The sequence below is a fragment of the Phacochoerus africanus genome, chromosome 1 (assembly GCF_016906955.1).
Source record: "Phacochoerus africanus isolate WHEZ1 chromosome 1, ROS_Pafr_v1, whole genome shotgun sequence".
NCBI classification, from domain to species: domain Eukaryota; kingdom Metazoa; phylum Chordata; class Mammalia; order Artiodactyla; family Suidae; genus Phacochoerus; species Phacochoerus africanus.
The window spans coordinates 123,107,314-123,126,174 of NC_062544.1; the positions used below are offsets into that span (position 1 = coordinate 123,107,314).

The 18,861-nt window shown below is 37.6% G+C and overlaps 1 protein-coding gene across 2 annotated transcripts in view; it reads right to left on the reverse strand.

Moving 5' to 3' along the window:
* The window catches only part of FHIT (fragile histidine triad diadenosine triphosphatase), a 1,432,969-nt gene that overhangs the window by 1,402,924 nt on the left and 11,184 nt on the right, over positions 1–18,861 (reverse strand). The window lies entirely within an intron of this gene.

An 18,861-nucleotide genomic window follows, 5' to 3' on the forward strand; every position in this document is an offset into this window, starting at 1 on the left:
GATTGGCCAAACTAGAAAGTATAGACAGAAGGGCAACCAGAAGGGTGGAGGTTCTGAACTTCACATAAGGAAGAAATGAAGTACCTGGGGAATATTCTGCCTGGAGAAAAGTAATGAGAGACATGAAAACTGCCTTTATAAATTCTATGGAAATTCACTGATTAAAGCCATTTCGTTTTATTGAACACTTCCCCTGTGCAAGGCAATGAAGATACAACACTGAGCGAATAAACCCTAGTCCTTTATTACCATGTGGAAGAGAAAACGGACTTTTCTGTTGCACTTCACAGGATATGATCTAGCAGAGTAGAACAAAGACTCTGGAATCAAAACACGAGACTCAAAGCCTGTAGTGGGTGGCCCCCAAAAGATATGTCTGCATCAAATCCCTGAAGCCTGCAAATGTTTCCTTATTCAGAAAAAGGGTCTTTGCAGATGGTATTAAGTTAAGAACATTGATATAAGGTCTTCCTGGATTACCTGGGAGGGCCCTAAAAACTAGTGTCCTTTTAAGAGAAAGGCAGATGGAGATTTGAGACAAAGAGAAGATATAGAGAAGGCCAAGGGAAGTAAATAATGTGGAGCCGTGAACCAAAGGATGCCTGAAGCCATCAGAAGCTGGAACAGGTAAGGAAGGAATCTTCCTCAGAGCCTCTTAAGGGAGCATACAATAGGCCTGGCACTCGTTAAAATGAATTCCTTAAAAAGCAACCTAGGACATAATTTCCTATGGGAGCCTCCATCACTTCAATGAGAATGGAAGGGTCACTCTTTACCCAAACTAAAACACAAAAATATCTCACAATCACAGCTAGGAAAAAAGGAAAAACTAGTTCAACTTAAAAAAAAAAATAAGCTGAAGTTCTTTTGTGGTACAGTAGGTTAAGGATCCCACCTTGTCACTGTAGCAGTTTGGATCACTGCTGTGACACAGGTGCGATCCCTGCCCCAGGACTTCCATGTGCCACAGATGTGACCTCCCTCATCCCCCGAAAAAAAAAGATAAACCTACCTGTGCAATTCTCTCCCTTCTTGGATTCAGAATATTTCAGACACTGTCAACTATATCCTAGGAGGCTAAGTCAAAATGTACAGTGGGCTGGGCAGTAGGTCTAAGAAATTAAGACATAGTTGCCTACTCCTATTTGCAGTGTAGCTGCAAGGCCAGAATAATATGGTTCACTTGGGCCCAGTTTGACTGAAAAGATGCAGGTTTCAAATAAAACTAGACAGGAGAATAAATAAAACTATGGAATATTCACATAGTGGAACATTATACCCCATTCAAACCAAATAAAATAAGATACAAAAGAGTGTATATTGTCTACTACTTTTTGTGTAAGAGAGAAAGGGAAATAATTTATCTATATATTTGCCTGTGTGCATTAAAAAATACTTAAAAGATGCAAAAGAAACTGGTAAGAAATGGCTACACTAAGGGAAATGGGGGCAGAGATGGGAATATGGGGACAGAGATGGGAGTATGGGTACAGAAGCAGGAGTAAAACCTCTTTACACCTTTTGTATTGATTTGATTTTTGAATCAGACCAATATATTACCTACTCAGAAAGCCACCTATTAAAAATAAAAAAACTAGACATATTCAATTTCATTTCTAGTGTTCAGTCTATTCAGTTGATCTATTTTTTCTTGATTCAATTTTGGCAGGCTATAAGTCTCTAGAAAGTTGTCCATTTCTTCTAGGTGGTCAAATTTGTTGGCATACAATTGTTCATAGTATTCTCTCATGGTTTTTTGTATTTCTGTAGTATCTGTTGTGACTTCTCCTTTTTAGTTTTTTTTTTTTTTTTTTTTGTCTTTTTAGGGCCGCACCCATGGCATATGGAGCTTCCCAGGCTAGGGGTTGAATCGGAGCTACAGCTGCCAGCCACAGCCACAGCCATGCAAGATCAGAGACCCATCTGTGACCTACACCACAGCTCACAGCAACATTGGATACTTAACCCACCGAGCGAGGCCAGGAATCGAACCCGCAACTTCATGGTTCCTAGTCGGATTCCTTAACCACTAAGCCACGATGGGAACCCAGCCTTTTTCATTTCTGATTTTGTTTATTTGGGTTGTTTCTCTCCTCTTCCTGGTGAGTCTAGCCAGAGGTTTGTCAATTTTGTTTACCTTTTCAAAGAACCAGCTCTTGGTTTTATTGATTTCTCCTATTGTTTTTTTAACCTCTATTTTATTGATTTCCTCTTTGATCTTTATGATTTCCTTCCTTCTGCTTATTTTAGGTTTTGTTTCTTCTTCTTCTTCTAATTCATTTAGCTGGGGGGTTAAGTTGTTGATATGAAATTTTTCTTCTTTTGTGAGGAAGACCTGTATTGCTATGAATTTCCCTCTGAGCACTGCTTTTGCAGCATCCCATAGATTTTGAGTGGCTATGTCTTCATTATCATTTGTCTCAAGGTGTTTTTTAATTTCCTTCTTGATCTCCTCATTGACCATTGTTTTTTTAGTAGCATGTTGTTTAGTCTCCATGTAGTCATTTATTTTCTCATTTCTTTTCCTGTGGTTGATTTCTAGTTTCATGCCATTGTGGTCAGAGAAGACTGCCTACAAATAAAAGTCCAGGACCAGATGGCTTCACAGGTGAATTCCACCAAACATACAAAGAGCAACTTATACCCATCCTCCTCAAACTTTTTCAAAAGGTTGAAGAAGAAGGAACACTCCCAAAGACATTCTATGACACCACCATCACCCTAATCCCAAAACCAGACAAAGATACCACCAAAAAAGAAAACTATCGGCCAATAGCTTTGATGAATATAGATGCAAAAATTCTCAACAAAATTTTAGCCAACAGAATCCAACAACATATCAAAAAGATCATAGACCACGACCAAGTGGGATTCATCCCAGGTTCATAAAGATGGTTCACATATGCAAATCAATCAACGTCCACATTAACAAAAGTCAAAAACTACATGATCATCTCAATAGATGCAGAAAAAGCATTTGACAAAGCCCCACATCCCTTCATAATAAAAACTCTTACCAGAGTGAGGATAGAGGGAACATACCTTAACATAAGCAAAGCCATTTACCACAAACCCACAGCAAATATAATACTCAATGGAGAAAAACTGAAACCCTTCCCACTAAAATCTGGAACAAGACAAGGATGCCCACTCTCACCACTGTTATACAACACAGTACTGGAAGTCCTAGCCACAGCAATCAGACAAACAAAAGAAATAAAAGGCATCCAAATAAGAAGAGAAGAGGTAAAACTGTCACTGTATGCAGATGACATGATACGCTATAGAGAAAACCCTAAGGACTCAACCCCAAAACTACTTGAACTGATCAACAAATTCAGTAAGGCAGCAGGATGTAAGATTAACACCCAGAAATCAGTCACATTTCTGTGTACTAACAATGAAATATTAGAAAAGGAATACAAAAATACAATACCTTCTAAAATTGCACCCCAAAAAATCAAATACCTGGGAATACACCTGACCAAGGAGGTGAAAGACTCACATGCCAAGAACTATAAAACATGAATCAAGGAAATTAAAGAGGATTCAAAGAAATGGAAAGATATTACACACTCCTGGGTTGGAAAACTTAATATTGTAAAAATGGCCGTACTACCCAAAGCAATCGACAGATTCAACGCAATCCCTATCAAATGACCCATGACATTTTTCACAGAACTAGAACAAGCAATCCAACAATTTACATGGAGCCACAAACGACCCAAATTGCCAACGCAATCCTGAGAAACAAAAACCAAGCAGGAGGCATCACTCTCCAAGACTCTAGGCAATATTACAAACCCACAGTAAGCAAGACTGTGTGGTACTGGTACCAAAACAGACAGACAGACCAATGGAACAGAATAGAGAATGCAGAAATAAACCCAGACACCTATGGTCAATTAATCTTTGACAAAGGAGGCAAGAACATAAAATGGAACAAGACAGTCTTTTCAGCAAGCATTGCTGGGAAACCTGGAAGCCGCATTCAAATTCAAACTAGAACACACCCTCACACCACGGGCAAAAATAAACTCAAAATGGCTTAAAGACTTCATATAAGACAAGACACCATCAAACTCCTGGAAGAGCACATAGACAAAACATTCTCTGACATCAACCTTACAAATGTTTTCTCAGGTCAGTCTCCCAAGGCAACAGAAATAAAAGCAAAAATAAACCAGTGGGACCTAATTGAACGGACAAGCTTTTGCACAGCAAAGGAAACCAAAAAGAAAACAGAAAGACTATTTCCAGAATGGGAGAACATAGTTTCAAATGATGCAACTGACAAGGGCTTAATCTCTAAAATATACACACAACTTAGACAACTCAACAGCAAAAAAGCCAAAAAACCCAACTGAAAAAAATGGGCAAAACACCTGAATAGACATTTCTCCAAGGTTGATATACAGATGGCCAACAAGCACAGGAAAAAATGCTCAATATCCCTGATTATTACAGAAATGCAAATCAAAACTACCATGAGATACCAGCTCTCACCAGTCAGAATAGCCATCATTAATAAGTCCACAAATAACAAATGCTGGAGAGGGTGTGGAGAGAAGGGAACCCTCCTGCACTGTTGGTGGGAATGTAAGCTGGTACAACCACTATGGAGAACAGTATGGAGGTACCTTAGAAAACTATGCATAGAACTACCATATGACCCAGCAATCCCATTCTTGGGCATGTATCTGGACAAAACTTTCCTTAAAAAAGACACATGTTCACTGAAGCACAATTCACAATAGCCAAGACATGGAAACAACCCAAATGTCCATTGACAGATGACTGGATTAGGAAGATGTGATATATATACACAATGGAATACTACTCAGCCATAAAAAAAGAACAATATAATGCCATTTGCAGCAACATGGATGAACTAGAGACTCTCATACTGAATGAAGTAAGTCAGAAAGAGAAAGACAAATACCATATAATATCACTTATATCTGGAATCTAATATATGGTACAAATGAACCTTTCCACAGAAAAGAAACTCATGGACTTGGAGAATAGACTTGTGGTTGCAAAGGAGGACAGGGAGGGAGTGGGGTGGTTGTGGATCTTAGGGTTAATAGATGTAAACTATTGCCTTTGGAATGGATTAGCAATGAGATCCTGCTATGTAGCACTAGGAACTATGTCTGGTCTAATGATGGAGCATGATCATGTATGAAAATAGAATGCGTACATGTATGTGTAACTGGGTCACCATGCTGTACAGAAGGAAAAAAAATTGTATTGGGGAAGCAACTATTAAAAAAAAATAATAATCATAAAATAAAATAAAATAATGAGAATAAAAAAAGAATTTAAAAATAAATAAATAAAAAACTAGGGGTGTATAGAAAAGGGAACTCTCCTACAGTGTTGGTGGGAATGTAAATTGGTATAACCACTATGGAAAACAGTATGAAGGTACCTCAGAAAACTAATATAGAACTACCATATGACCCAGCAATCCCACTCTTAGGCATATACCCGGACAAAACTTTCCTTGAAAAAGACACATGCAACCATATGTTCACTGAAGCACTATTCACATAACCAAGAAATGGAAACAACCTAAAGGTCCATAAACAGATGAATGAATAAGGAAGATGTGGTATATATACACAATGGAATACCACTCAGCCATAAAAAAGAACAAACTAATGCCATATGCAGCAACATGGATGGAACTAGAGACTCTCATACTAAGTGAAATATGTCAGGAACAGAAAGCCAAATACCATATGATATCGCTTATATCCTGAATCTAATATATGGCACAAATGAACGATTCCACAGAAAAGAAACTCATGGACTTGGGAACAGGCTTGTGGTTGCCAAGGGGGAGGGAATGGGATAGACTGGGAATCTGGGGTTAAGAGATGCAAACTATTGCCTTTGGAATGGATAAGCAGTGAGACCCTGTTGTATAGCACTGGGAACTATATCTAGTCACTTATGATGGAGCATGATGGAGGATAATATGAGAAAAAGATGTATATATGTATTTGACTGGGTCTCTTTGCTGTACTGTAGAAAATTGACCGGACACTGTAAACCAGCTACAATGGAAAAAATAAAAATTATTTAAAATAAAATAACTAGGAGTTCCCATTGTGGCTCAGTGGGTTAAGAACCTGACATAGCCTCCATGAGGATGCGGGTTCGATCCCTGGCCTTGCTCAGTGGGTTAAGGATCCAGTGTTGCCACAAGCTGTGGTGTAGGTCACAGATGTGACTCAAATCTGGTGTTGTGGCTGTGGCATTACGCCAGCAGCTGCAGCTCTGATTCCACTCTAGCTCGAGAACTGATATATGTCACAGGTGCAGCTATAAAACGGAAAAAAAAAATTAATTAAAAAAAACCTAAAACTAAATTAAAACAATTCATATTACTGATGGTAAGTAAAACGGTACATTTGAAGAGGGCAATTTGATGATGTTAATCAAGGACCTTAAAATTAGCATTTCCTTGGACCCAGTGATTTCACTTCTGAAAGGAATTTATATAAGGAAATAACAAGATCTGTACACACAAATACACACACACACACACAAAGGTGTTCAATGCAGTATTTTTTGTCATAGTTAAATTTTTTTTAATCTACATGTAAATAATAGAAATATATTCAAAGAAATTATGGAACATTCAAACATTTGAAGGATATGCAGCTATTAAAAATCACACTATAAAACATAGGCTGTAATGACTACTTTTAGAGATATGGAAAATAATATTCATAGTGCATTTTTAAATTATTCATTAAATTTTCAGTAAAACCTTTAAAACATCTCCCAGATTTAAAAGGCCAGTTATGAGGCAGTACATAAATTAAAAAATCCTACTTTTTTGTGCATTTATAACTATACTAGAAGGATAAACACCAAAATGGGAGCAGTGATTACCTCTTGGTGATAAGATTATAGGTGAAATACATTTTCTGTAATGAACATATACTACTTCTGCAATAAGAGAAAAAAGCACCACCACTTTTTAAACTCAGGCTAACAACTCCCAGGATCAAAAAAGTGTCTCATTCATCTGTGTTCTCTCATGCCTCCCCAACATCCTGCACACAAGCATGATGACTGCTTCAGCTGCAGACATCCTGTGATCATTAAGAAAAGGCCAAAAACACTGTAGATACACTCTCCTGGACATCTCTGAGTTGCTGAACTAAAGCCACAGCCAACACACATTTCCAAATTTCTTATTATGTGGGAGAAATAATCCTGTAAGTCAAGTTTTCTGTTACCTGCAGCTGAAAGCATTCTGAGATGACAGAGAAAAATATTAAATGACATGGGATATGTTAAGGCTGGTGCCGGCAATCCAACATGTTTATTTTGATCAATGAGGAGAGCCTGAAGTCTGATGTTAATTGCTTCCACTAGCGTCATGATCCATAGTCTCTCTCTGAAGCTCCTGTGAAACAGAGCCCATGAGATGCTATTAATGGGGATTCTAGGTGCACTGGGACACACTGCCTGCAGTGACGAAAATTAGGTGGTTACTCCTGCAGCTTATAAAACAACCGAGCATTTCCACTTCTGAGAATGTATCCTAAGAAAAGAATTACAGATGTTATATAAGCAAATATTCTTCATTAGTACATACCAAAAGCAAAGGAAAGGAAAACAATGTTAAATAATAAGAGTAGGTTAAAAAATAATAATTGCATGTTCTAATACTAAAAGTACTTTTTAAGCATTAATGACATAGGAAAGCACCCACCACAATACATTGATGGGTAAAAAATAGGTAAGAAAACCATATATAAAGTGATCCCAATTTAGAAAGCTAATATAAGAACTATACATTTGTAATAAAAAAAGATGGAAAGGGTATACACTGAAATATTCATGGTGCTATCATGAAGGGATGAAATGCCAGTATTTTTATTTTTTGAGCATTTTTGTCTTTTTTATCTTCCAAAATGAATTTCTTATGTGGTTGGTGAGGAAAGTACTTTTTTTTTTTCAAATAGCATCCTTTCCTAGAATAATCTGAGCCCTCTGACCAAGATGCCGGCTTCATTGACAGAACCTTTGTCTAGCATTTGTCTGCAGATTCAATGGAGTTAACAAGAAACAATTTACTTCTGTGTTTTAAAAATAGACTGATGCCAACAGCTGCAAGCTAAGCTACAGAAAAAGACAAAAAAAATTTGTCCCAGTGAATTTGCATTATATAAATGCAATATGTCTTAATTCCATAAATACAGTTTTGATGCTGCCTATTTGAGAAAAATATTGATGTTTCCTTAAATAAGTCTATTCCATATTGAAAATCCATTCCCTTACATGAAATGGAATGATCTTGGAAACAAAAAAAAGAAAAATGATTTGCTATATCAATTGGTAAAAAGCAAGTCCATTTATACCCTTGTCTTGATCCATCAGACTTCATTAGTATGGGAAGAATAGCCATCAAGCAGGTTTGACCTTTCAACCAGCTGACATCAGCTAGTAGAACTTAAGCACCCAAGTCGGATGACATGGATCCGTGCCTCAGAGCCACTAACTGCCAACTGGGTATCCTTAAGTACTTACTTTAACCTCTCCGTATTTCAGTCTTCTCATCAGTAAACAGTGATAATAAAAGTGTCAACCTCTCAGAGTTGCTGTGAGGATGAAATGAGAGAATTTTCACAAACGTCTCAGTTTAGTGCCTGGCCCATAGTAACCTGATAAAAAGTAAGATCTCTTCTAACTTGGGTTTTGCTTTTTGGTTTTTTTCTAGCTTAGTTTTAACTCATATGCAGAGATAGATCATGGGCCTGGAATATTAGATATTTTTTTTTAGTTTTAATAAAATATTTTTTATTTATTTTAATGTATAATATATAATAGTTTAAATCAAATGACAACACACAGACTTCACAGAAAAATAAAAACCAAATCTCTTGCCTCATTTCTTCCTACTTCCCAACTGTCATCCCCAAAAAGTACCTGTTTTCCACTATTTAAATTATCTTATATTTTCCCCATTTCTCCACTGTAAATATATCATTTTCTTCACAGTTTTATTAAGTAATAATTGAAATACATTCACTGTATTATAAATTTATGGTTTGACTTTCATATATTGCAAAATGATCACCATAAATGGATTTAGTTAATAACCTTCATCTCATAAAGATATAACACAAAGAAAAGAAAAAACATATTTCTCCTTGTGATGAGAACTCTTAGCATCTACTGTCTTAACAACTTTCCCATATATCATGTAGCTGTGTTAACTATAATCATGTGCATTATAAACCTAATACTTATTTACTGTTTAATTGAAGTTTATACATTTTGCTAACCACAAATCTGATCCTTTTCTATGAGTTTAGTGTAGGATTACTGGGAAGGGTTGCTTTTTTTTTTTTTTTTAACATTCCACGTATAAGTGAAATTAAACAGCACTGTCCTTCTCTAACATATTTCACCTATCCTATAATACCTTTAAGGTCACCTTATGCTCTCACAAATGGTAGAATTTCTTCATCTTTACAGCTGAATAATATTCCATTGTATATATAAATACCAAAATTCCTTTCTCCACTCATCCATAGATTGACACTTAGATTGTTTACACATCTTTGCTATTATAAGTAATGCTGCTATAAACATAGGGATGCAAATATCTTTCAAGTTACTGTCTTTAGATAATGTGTGTGTGTGTGTGTGTGTGTGTGTGTAATATTTGATTCTAAAGAGACTCTAGAATTCAGGTTTAAGAACTAATGTTGAATACAGACACTTGACTTTTTTTTTTTTTTTTTTGGTCTTTTGTCTTTTTAGGGCCGCACTCGTAGCATATGGAGGTTCCCAGGATAAGGGTCTAATTGGAGCTGTTGCTGCTGGCCTACACCACAGCCACAGCAATGCCAGATCCCAGATCCAAGCCACGTCTGCGACCTACACCACAGCTCATGGCCATGCTGGATCTTTATCCCACTGAGCGAGGCCAGGGATCGAACCCGCAACTTCATGGTTCCTAGTTGGGTTGTTTCATCTGTGCCAAGATGGGAACTCTGACACTTGGCTTTTAAGTATAGATTTGACATTATTTATTTACTGTTTCCTATGATAAATAAGATGTTTAGGGGATCTTAGACCACTGGAAATCTCCTTCAGCATGAGTATTAGAGAAGATAACTATCCCACTCACCTTGCCTTACCTAGTTCTTTACAAAGAGCACTACTTTATTTACATTATAATGACTAATAAAAAAACAATAGCTCAAATCATTACTAGCATGTATTTGGTGCTTACTACGTACCAGGAAGCATCCCATGTGTTTTCACGTATTAACTCATTTAATCCTCACAATTAAATAATAAGGTAGATTCTCTTATCATCCCCCTACTTTAGATGAGGAAACTAAGTCACAAAGAGACAGAAAAGTGCTGAGTCAAGATATAAATATAGAGGTGAGTCAGGGAGAGGGTCATGGACCCTACTGCATGCTTGCTCAAGGAACATAGTGGCAAGTGCACATACAGAGGGGCAGTGAGAGGGCTGGAAGGAGGCAGGCAGCTTGGTGGTCCAGGCAAGTTGCAAGCAGTAGGCAGCTGGATGGGAGCACGGGTAGACTCAAAAGCAATGAGTAGTTAGCGAGTTGTTAGTGTCAACTGCTAGGCAGTTACCATGGCAGTGGGTATACCCCTCAGGTATCTGCCTAAACTGGAAAGTTGGCTAGAGACATTTCTTTGCGGATTTGTCAGAAAACCTAAGTATTATACACATTTAAAATTCTGAGTTCATACAAAATGTGGAGTAGAAGGACTTGAGCTCACCTCCTCTCACAAAAACAGCAAGATCACAACTAACTGCTGAACAGTCAGCAACAAAAAAGACTGGAACCAAAAAAGATCATACACTATGATCAAGTGGGATTTATCCTGGGGATGTAAGGATTTTTCATTACTCACAAATCAATCAGTGTGATACACAACATTAACAGACTGAATAATAAAAACCATATGATCATCTCAATAAGGGCAGAAAAAGGTTTTGACAAAATCCAAGACCCATTTATGATAAAAACTCATCAGAAAGTGGTCATAGAGGGAACCTACCTCAAAATAATAAAGGCCTTATATGACAAACCCACAGATGACAACATACTCAATGGTTAAAAAAAAAAAGCTGAAAGCATTTCCACTATGATCCGGAATAAGACAAGGATGTCCACTCTTGCCACTGTCATTCAGCATAGTTTTGGAAGTCCTAGCCATGGCAATCAGAGAAGAAAAATAAATAAAAGGAATCCAAATTGGAAAAGAAGAAGTAAAATTGCCACTGTTTGCAAACGATACTATACATAGAAAACCCTAAAGATGCTACCAGAAAACTCCTAGAGCTCATCAATGAATTCAGTAAAGTTGCAAGAACAAAATTAATACACAGAAATAGTTTGCACTTCTATCCATTAACAACATAAGATCAGAAAAAGAAATTAAGGAAACAATCCCTTTTTCCATTGCATCAAAAAGAAAAAAATAGCCAGGATTTCCCTGATGGCCTAGGGTCTAAGGTTTCAGTGTTGTCACTGCTGTAGGACAGGTTCCATCCTTGGCCCAGAAACTTCTACAGGCTGTGGGTGTGGCCAAAAAAAAAAAAAAAACAACCAGAATAAAGCACCTAGGAATAAATCTACCTAAGGATGCAAAAGACCTGTACACTGAAAACGTAAGATGCTGATGAAAGAAACATAAGATGACAAACAGATGGAAAGATGTAACATGTTCTTGGATTGGAAGAAACATATTGTCAAAATGACTATGCTACCCAAGGCAATATACAGATCCAATGCCTTCCCTATTAAATTACCAAGGACATTTTTCACAGAACTAGAACAACAAAATTTTTAAATATGTATAGAAACACAAATGGCCTTGAATAGCTAAAGCAATCCTGAGAAAGGAAAATGGAGCTGGAGAAATCAGGCTCCCAGGTTTCAAGCTATATTGCAAGGCTACAATTATCAAAACACTATGGTACTGGCACAACAACAAACATATAGATCAATGGAACAGGATAGAAAGCTCAGAAATAAACCCACTCACCTATGTCAACTAATCTATGACAAAGGAGGAAATACATACAATGGAGGAAAGACAGTCTCTTCAATAAGTGGTGCTGAGAAAACTGACAGCTACATGTATAAGAATAAAACTAGAACATTCTCTAACACTATATATAAAAATAGACTCAAAATGGATTAAAGACTTAAATGTTATCCCACATATTATAAAACTCCTAGAGGATGGGAGTTCCTGCTATGGTGCAGAGGGTTAATCATACAGCTTGTCTCTGTGGTGGCACCAGTTCAATCCCCAACCAGGGAACTTTCATATGCTGAGGATGTGGCCCAAAAAAGAAGAAAGAAAGAAAAAACTCCTAGAGAAAAATATAGGCAGAACACTCTTAGACATAAATTACAGCAATATTTTTTTGGAATCACCTCCTACAGTAACAAAGATAAAAACAAAAATAAACAAATGGAACCTAAATAAACTTAAAAGATTTGAATAGCAAAGGAAACCATAAACAGAATGAAAAGACAACCAACAGAAGGGAAGAAAATCATTGCAAATGAAATGACTGACAAGGGATTAATCTCCAAAATACACAAACACCACATGTAGCTCAATATGAGAAAAACAAACAACCCAATCAAAAAAAGGGGAGAAGACCTAAATAGACATTTCTCCAAAGAAACCAGACAGATGGCCAAAAGGCACATAAAAAGATGTTCAATGTCGCTACAGTGAGATACTACTTCACACTGGTCAGATGGTTATCATCAAAAAGTCTACAAATAATAAATGCTGGAGAGGCTGTGGAGAAAAGGGAACCCTCCAACACTATTGGTAGGAATGTAAATTGGTACACCAACTATGGAGAACATTATGAAGATTCCTTAAAAGATTGAAAATAGAACTACCATATGATCCAGCAATCACACCCATGGGCATATACCTAGAGAAAACTGTAATTCGAAAAGACACATTCACCCCAATAACCACTGCAGCACTATGTACAATAGCCAAGACACAGAAGCAACCTAAATTTCTATCAACAGAGGAATGGATAAGGAAAATGTGGTATGTATATACAATGTATATACTCAGCCATAAAAAAGAATGAAATAATGCCATTTGCAGCAATATGGATGGACCTAGAGATTATCATACTAAGTGAAGTAAGTCAGACATAGAAAGACAAGTATCATATGATATCACTTACATGTGAAATCTAAAAAATGATAAAATGAATCTATTTACAAAACAGACCACAGCCTTAGAAAACAAACTTATGGTTACCACAGGGGGAAAGTGAGAGGCGGAATAAATAAGGAGTTTTGGATTAACATATACACACTACTACATATAAAATAAATAATCAACAAGGACCTACTTTTTAACACTAGAAACTCTACTCAGTATTCTATAATAACCTATATAAGAAAATAATCTGAAAAAGAATGAGTATACATATATGTATAAGTGAATCTGTTTGCTGTATACAGAAACTAACACAACACTGTAAATCAACTATACTCCAATATAAATGAAAATTAAATTAAATTTTAGGGGTTCTTGTTATGGCTCAGCAGGTTAAGGACCCAATGTTGTCTTTGTGAGGCTGTAGGTGTGATCCTTAGCCTTGCTCAGTGGGTGAAGGATCCAGCACTACCACAGCTGTGGTGTAGGCTAAAGTTACAGCTCCAATTCGACCCCTGGCCTGGGAACTTCCATATGTCATGGGTACAGCCATAAAAAGAAAAAAATTTAAATTTTAAAAATATATAAACATAATATATAATAATAATAATAAAATAATAACATAATAATAACAATTAAAAAGTACCATCATTAAATCCCTGTCTTGTGTCAAACGCAGCACTGGATGCTTTCCAAACATCATCTTTTGTGTTTACAACAAACTTGTACTATTCCCATTTAATGGATGAGAAAAATGAGAACTTAATTAGCCAAGGCAAGATACTGGTCTGTCTGGCCCCAAAGTCTGCCTCGTCAGGCAAATGCCCCTTCTGCAGACAGTAAATGCTCTTCTGCAGACAGAAGAGGAAAGGCTTATCAGATTACTGAAGCTCTCTACTTGATCATAAGATGTTGGAGAGGCATGGGACTTCAGAATTATCAGATCCAAGTCCCTCACTTGAAGTTGTGGAAAAGGAGTCCCAGAGAGAAGACAGGACTTGCATAAGGCAGTGAGAGAGACAGAACTAAAACCCAGGTCTCCTGACTTCCAGGACTGTGTTCTTGTAGTGACATGGTGAAGCCCTGTCACATTGAATCAGCCATCTCAGACACTGAAAGCAGGAAAGGAGAGCCTGTTAGCTGCAGGGTGATGTCACCAGCCTGTCATCTTTCTCTCTGCTCCCTACTGACCGTAGGAGGATGATGTACAAGATTCTTGGCACATTCAAAACTGGGAAGTGTAGAGAAGCTTGGTGAAAGAATCCACAGAAAAGCAGGAAGCATACAGTGCCCTTTCCTGATCTACTCAGAGCCAACTTCCAACATGATTCTCCTAAAACAGATGGAGATCAATGGACAAGGAAGCTGGCTCAGGCACACATGAGTCTCTTTTATAGACACACAACACAACACAGCTCAAGTCTTTGAGAATATGATCTGAACAGAAAACTTCCTGAATCTTTTCCAACTATATGTACTCATTTGTGCACTGGATAAAAATAATCAAACAGTCTCATAGAAAAGTTTTAAAAATAGAATTTTGGAGGTGTTGAATTAAAATTCATTCAGTATTATGTAATCCTTGAAATACAACAGTTGTTTACTCTGCTTTGATTTCTAAGCTTTGCTTTGATGACAAATATTAATATTTATCATTTTTCAGATGTTGGACTAATGAGAATCTTAAGTGTTTATGAGAAGGCATTTAAATATTACACATGGTAGATGTATTTTTTTCTGACTTACATTCCTTTGTATTTAACATCAACTAGCATTTATTTTTTGTGTTGCATCCTGGATTGCTGTTCATCAACATTTTCAGCAAGTTCTATATGGCCAGAACTGCTAGCCTCTACATTTATTTCATGGCCAAACTTGAGAGATCCCCAAACAACACAATTCTGTGAGGAAGATCTAGCTATGATCTTCCAAGTGAAAACTGGCACTCATGTATAGTAACTACTTGTGAGTATGTACACAAAACAATAGTCCAGGTCTAATGACACTGATTACAGGTAATATTTATTGCAAGGCTGATCACGCATCAGGCAGTCTTTACATCAACCGTCTCACTTAATCCTCAAAACTACTCTAAGAGCTAAGTAGTATTATCATCTTCATTTTATAAAAAACGCAGAGAAGTTGAGTAATTTGCTCATGATTACACAGCTAATAAGAAGTGAAGCCAGCAGTCAGTGCTCAGAACCAGACAGCAGGCTGCTCTCTATACTCCCTCCCTATAAGCCTCATCTTCACTTCCCAGCATTTGAAAATTCCTATTATCTACACAACATTAATGTATTGAGCAGCAGCCTCAGGATGACACAGACTTTCAGATCTGGATGGTAATGATGAGATATAACTCATTCTGTCTACCATAAGCCTGGGAATACAACAAGATCCCTGCCATCAGGGAACAAACTTTCTCAAAAAAGGGAAAATGGACGGTATTAATGCAATAAGCAAGGTATTATTTCCAATAAGGAGAACGAATGGGTTGCTGGACATATTCAGAGAGATGGTAAGAGAGGCTGAGGGCTTCAGTAAATTTCACTGACTTATTCTCCCCCATGCAACCAGGACACAGCTAACCAGAGAAGTGATAGAGGATGGTCCAGAAGTAGCGTGATGTAGTACAAAGTGCAACCCTGAATTCTAACTTAGGAACCTAATATGGACTACTTACCCTACACAGAAACCACATGCTGAGGAGACAGCATCAGCAAAATAGCCACTACTCCTGCCTTCATAGAGCTTACAGTCCAGAGGGAAAAGACGCACTAATCAAAATCAGAGATGAAATAAAAGCTATAAAAATGTCTAAGAAGACACTTCTCCAAAGACACATACAGATGGCCAACAGGTATGTGAAAAAATGCTCAATATTACTAATTATTAGAGAAATGCAAATCAAAACTATAATGAGGCATCACTTCACACTGGTAAGAATGGCCATTATCAAAAAGTCTACAAATAATAAATGCTGAAGTGGGTGTGGAGAAAAAGAATCCTCCTATACCTCAAATGGGAACATAAATTGATGCAGCCACTATGGAGAACAGTATGGAGGTTTCTTAAACAACTAAAAATAGAATTGCCATATGATCCGTCAATCCCATTCCTAAGCATATATCTGAGGAGAAAACTCTAATTCATAAAGATACCTACAACTCCAATGTTCATCGAAACACTATTTATAATAGCCAAGACATGGACACAGCCTAAGCATCCATCAACAGATGAGTGCATAAAGAAGATGTGAGGTATATTCATACATATAAATGTGTGTGTGTGTGTGTGTGTGTACATGCACGCATGCACAATGGAATATTACTTAGCTATAAAAAAGATGAAATAATGTCATCTGCAGCAATATGGATAGAACTAGAGATTTTCATACTAAATGAAGTAACTCAGAAAGGGAAAGAAAAATACCATATGATATCACTTATATGTAGAATCTAAAATATGACACAAATGAACTTACCTATGAAACATAAATATTCTCACAAACATAGAAAATAAACTTACGGTTACCAAAGGGGGAAGGTGGGAGGTAGGGATAAATTAGTCTGGAATTAGCAAATACAAATTACTATATATAAAAGAGAGAAACAATAGGATTTAATGCATAGCACTGAGAACTATATTTATTATCTTGTAATAACCAGTAATGGAAAATAATCTGAAAAAGGATTATATGTAGTCTGAATCACTCTGCTGTATACCTGAAACCAACACAATATTGTAAGTCAACTACACTTCAATTTAAAGCAAGTATTAGAAGTCAAGGAAGCAAAACACATAGAACCTAACCTACAGGGGGCAAAGAAAGAACTCATCATTCTGCCACTGCCTCTGTCTGTAACCCAGAGCAAGTCATTTCCCCTCCTCCCAAATTTGTAAATCAAGAGGACTAGGCTAGATGAATCTAACAAGTTTCCTTCAAGCAATTTTTTAAAATCTTTTGAATCCATGATTTCAACATATAAAAAGTACAATTTATCTCCCAATCAGTAGTTTCCCAATTGCTCCTTTTCCTTCCTCAGTCCCTTCCATTCTATTCCACGCAACCCTACAGCAAGGGCTTGGTTCCCAATTTCTACTGCATGTGCAGACGGGTCAGATCAGGAGGAATACGGGCTTGTTACCCATTGGGGGCAGAAATGGGTGGAGCTGGCACTCTGAGGAGAACCCAGGTGAAGGAAATGGGAAGGAACTGGGTTATATACATGGAAGTCGGTGTTAACAGATATATCAGAGTAGCCAGTGGAGATGGCATGCATTAGGGAGGCATCTGCCAGGACTATAATTGATATTCTGGCAAGAGGGCAAGAAAAAGAAGTCTGGAAGGAATTACTCAGTGGAAGAGCAAGTCAGCGGAAGGAGGGAGGTCTGGATAGCAAAGAACAAAGTTCCAACCATAGTTCTGAGATTAAGGGACAGAGCTATTACCCAAAGAATAAAATCCCAACTCCAAAATTTGACTGCCAGGCCCTGTATTGCCTGGCCCCTACCTATAGGGGCCAACCATATTTGGTGTCTAATCTCTATGGTCCGGTGTCAGAGGCCTTCTTTCATTCCTTTGAACAAGTGCAGCTCTTTCTCCCCTGAAGGCCTTGGTACAGACTGGTCCTCTGCCTGGAATAATAGCTATTCTACCAGCTTTTCACAGGGCTGCCTCCCTCACATCCTCTACTTAAGCCTCAGCTCCTCCTTCTCTGGCTACCCTCTCTAAATAGGTTACCTCTTCCTTTCACAATTGTAGTACCTTATACTTTTCCTTCTAAATACTTGGCATTTTATAATTGCATTTGTTTGCCTGAGTATTATCCATCTCTCCATTAGACTCCATGAGGGTACAGACTGTCCTGCCTTGTTCACTAGTATATAACCACACCTAGCATAATGTGGTTATATACTAGTGATATAATCACTGATAGAACTCAGTAAATGCTTCATGAGAAAATAAGCTAATGATAAACAAGAAAATGACTCATTCCCAAGAACTGGCAAGAACATAGCTGGGGCTCTGCAATGGGAAGAAGAGTACCAGGCAGGTCAGATGTTATCAAGGCAGGAGGCCAGTGGGGTCCAGGGGATACAGGGCCACAGCAAGCTTCACCATGGAGTCAAACTTGCTACAGTCATCCTACACTCTACCTGTCTGCTTGCTCTAACTGCCAGGTATCACCAGCTTCTAGACCCTGGACCCACTCTTTACTTATCTGCCACTGGACCCAGTAGACTTGTGGGCCATCCTAAAACACCAACAGAAAACCTGTTCAAGCCAAGTAACAAATGCTGCTAATGCAAACCCTTAAATATAGCAATTAGTAGTCATAATCATGAGAGTAGCTAATACATGCCCAGAGCATACATACAACCTTATTCAACACTCGCCATATCCATAGGGAGTTACCATTATAAGCTCCATTTCAAAGACTTAGCTAAGAAACTTGTCCATGCTCCCATATCTGAAAGTCGGTAATGCCACATTCCTTTGGGTCTATAAGGTTGAGCTCAAAAATAATAAGAGTGGGAGTTTCCGTAGTGGCTCAGCCGTTAGCAAACCCAAGCAGTATCCATGAGGACACGAGTTTGATCCCTGGCCTCACTCAGTGGGTTAAGGAT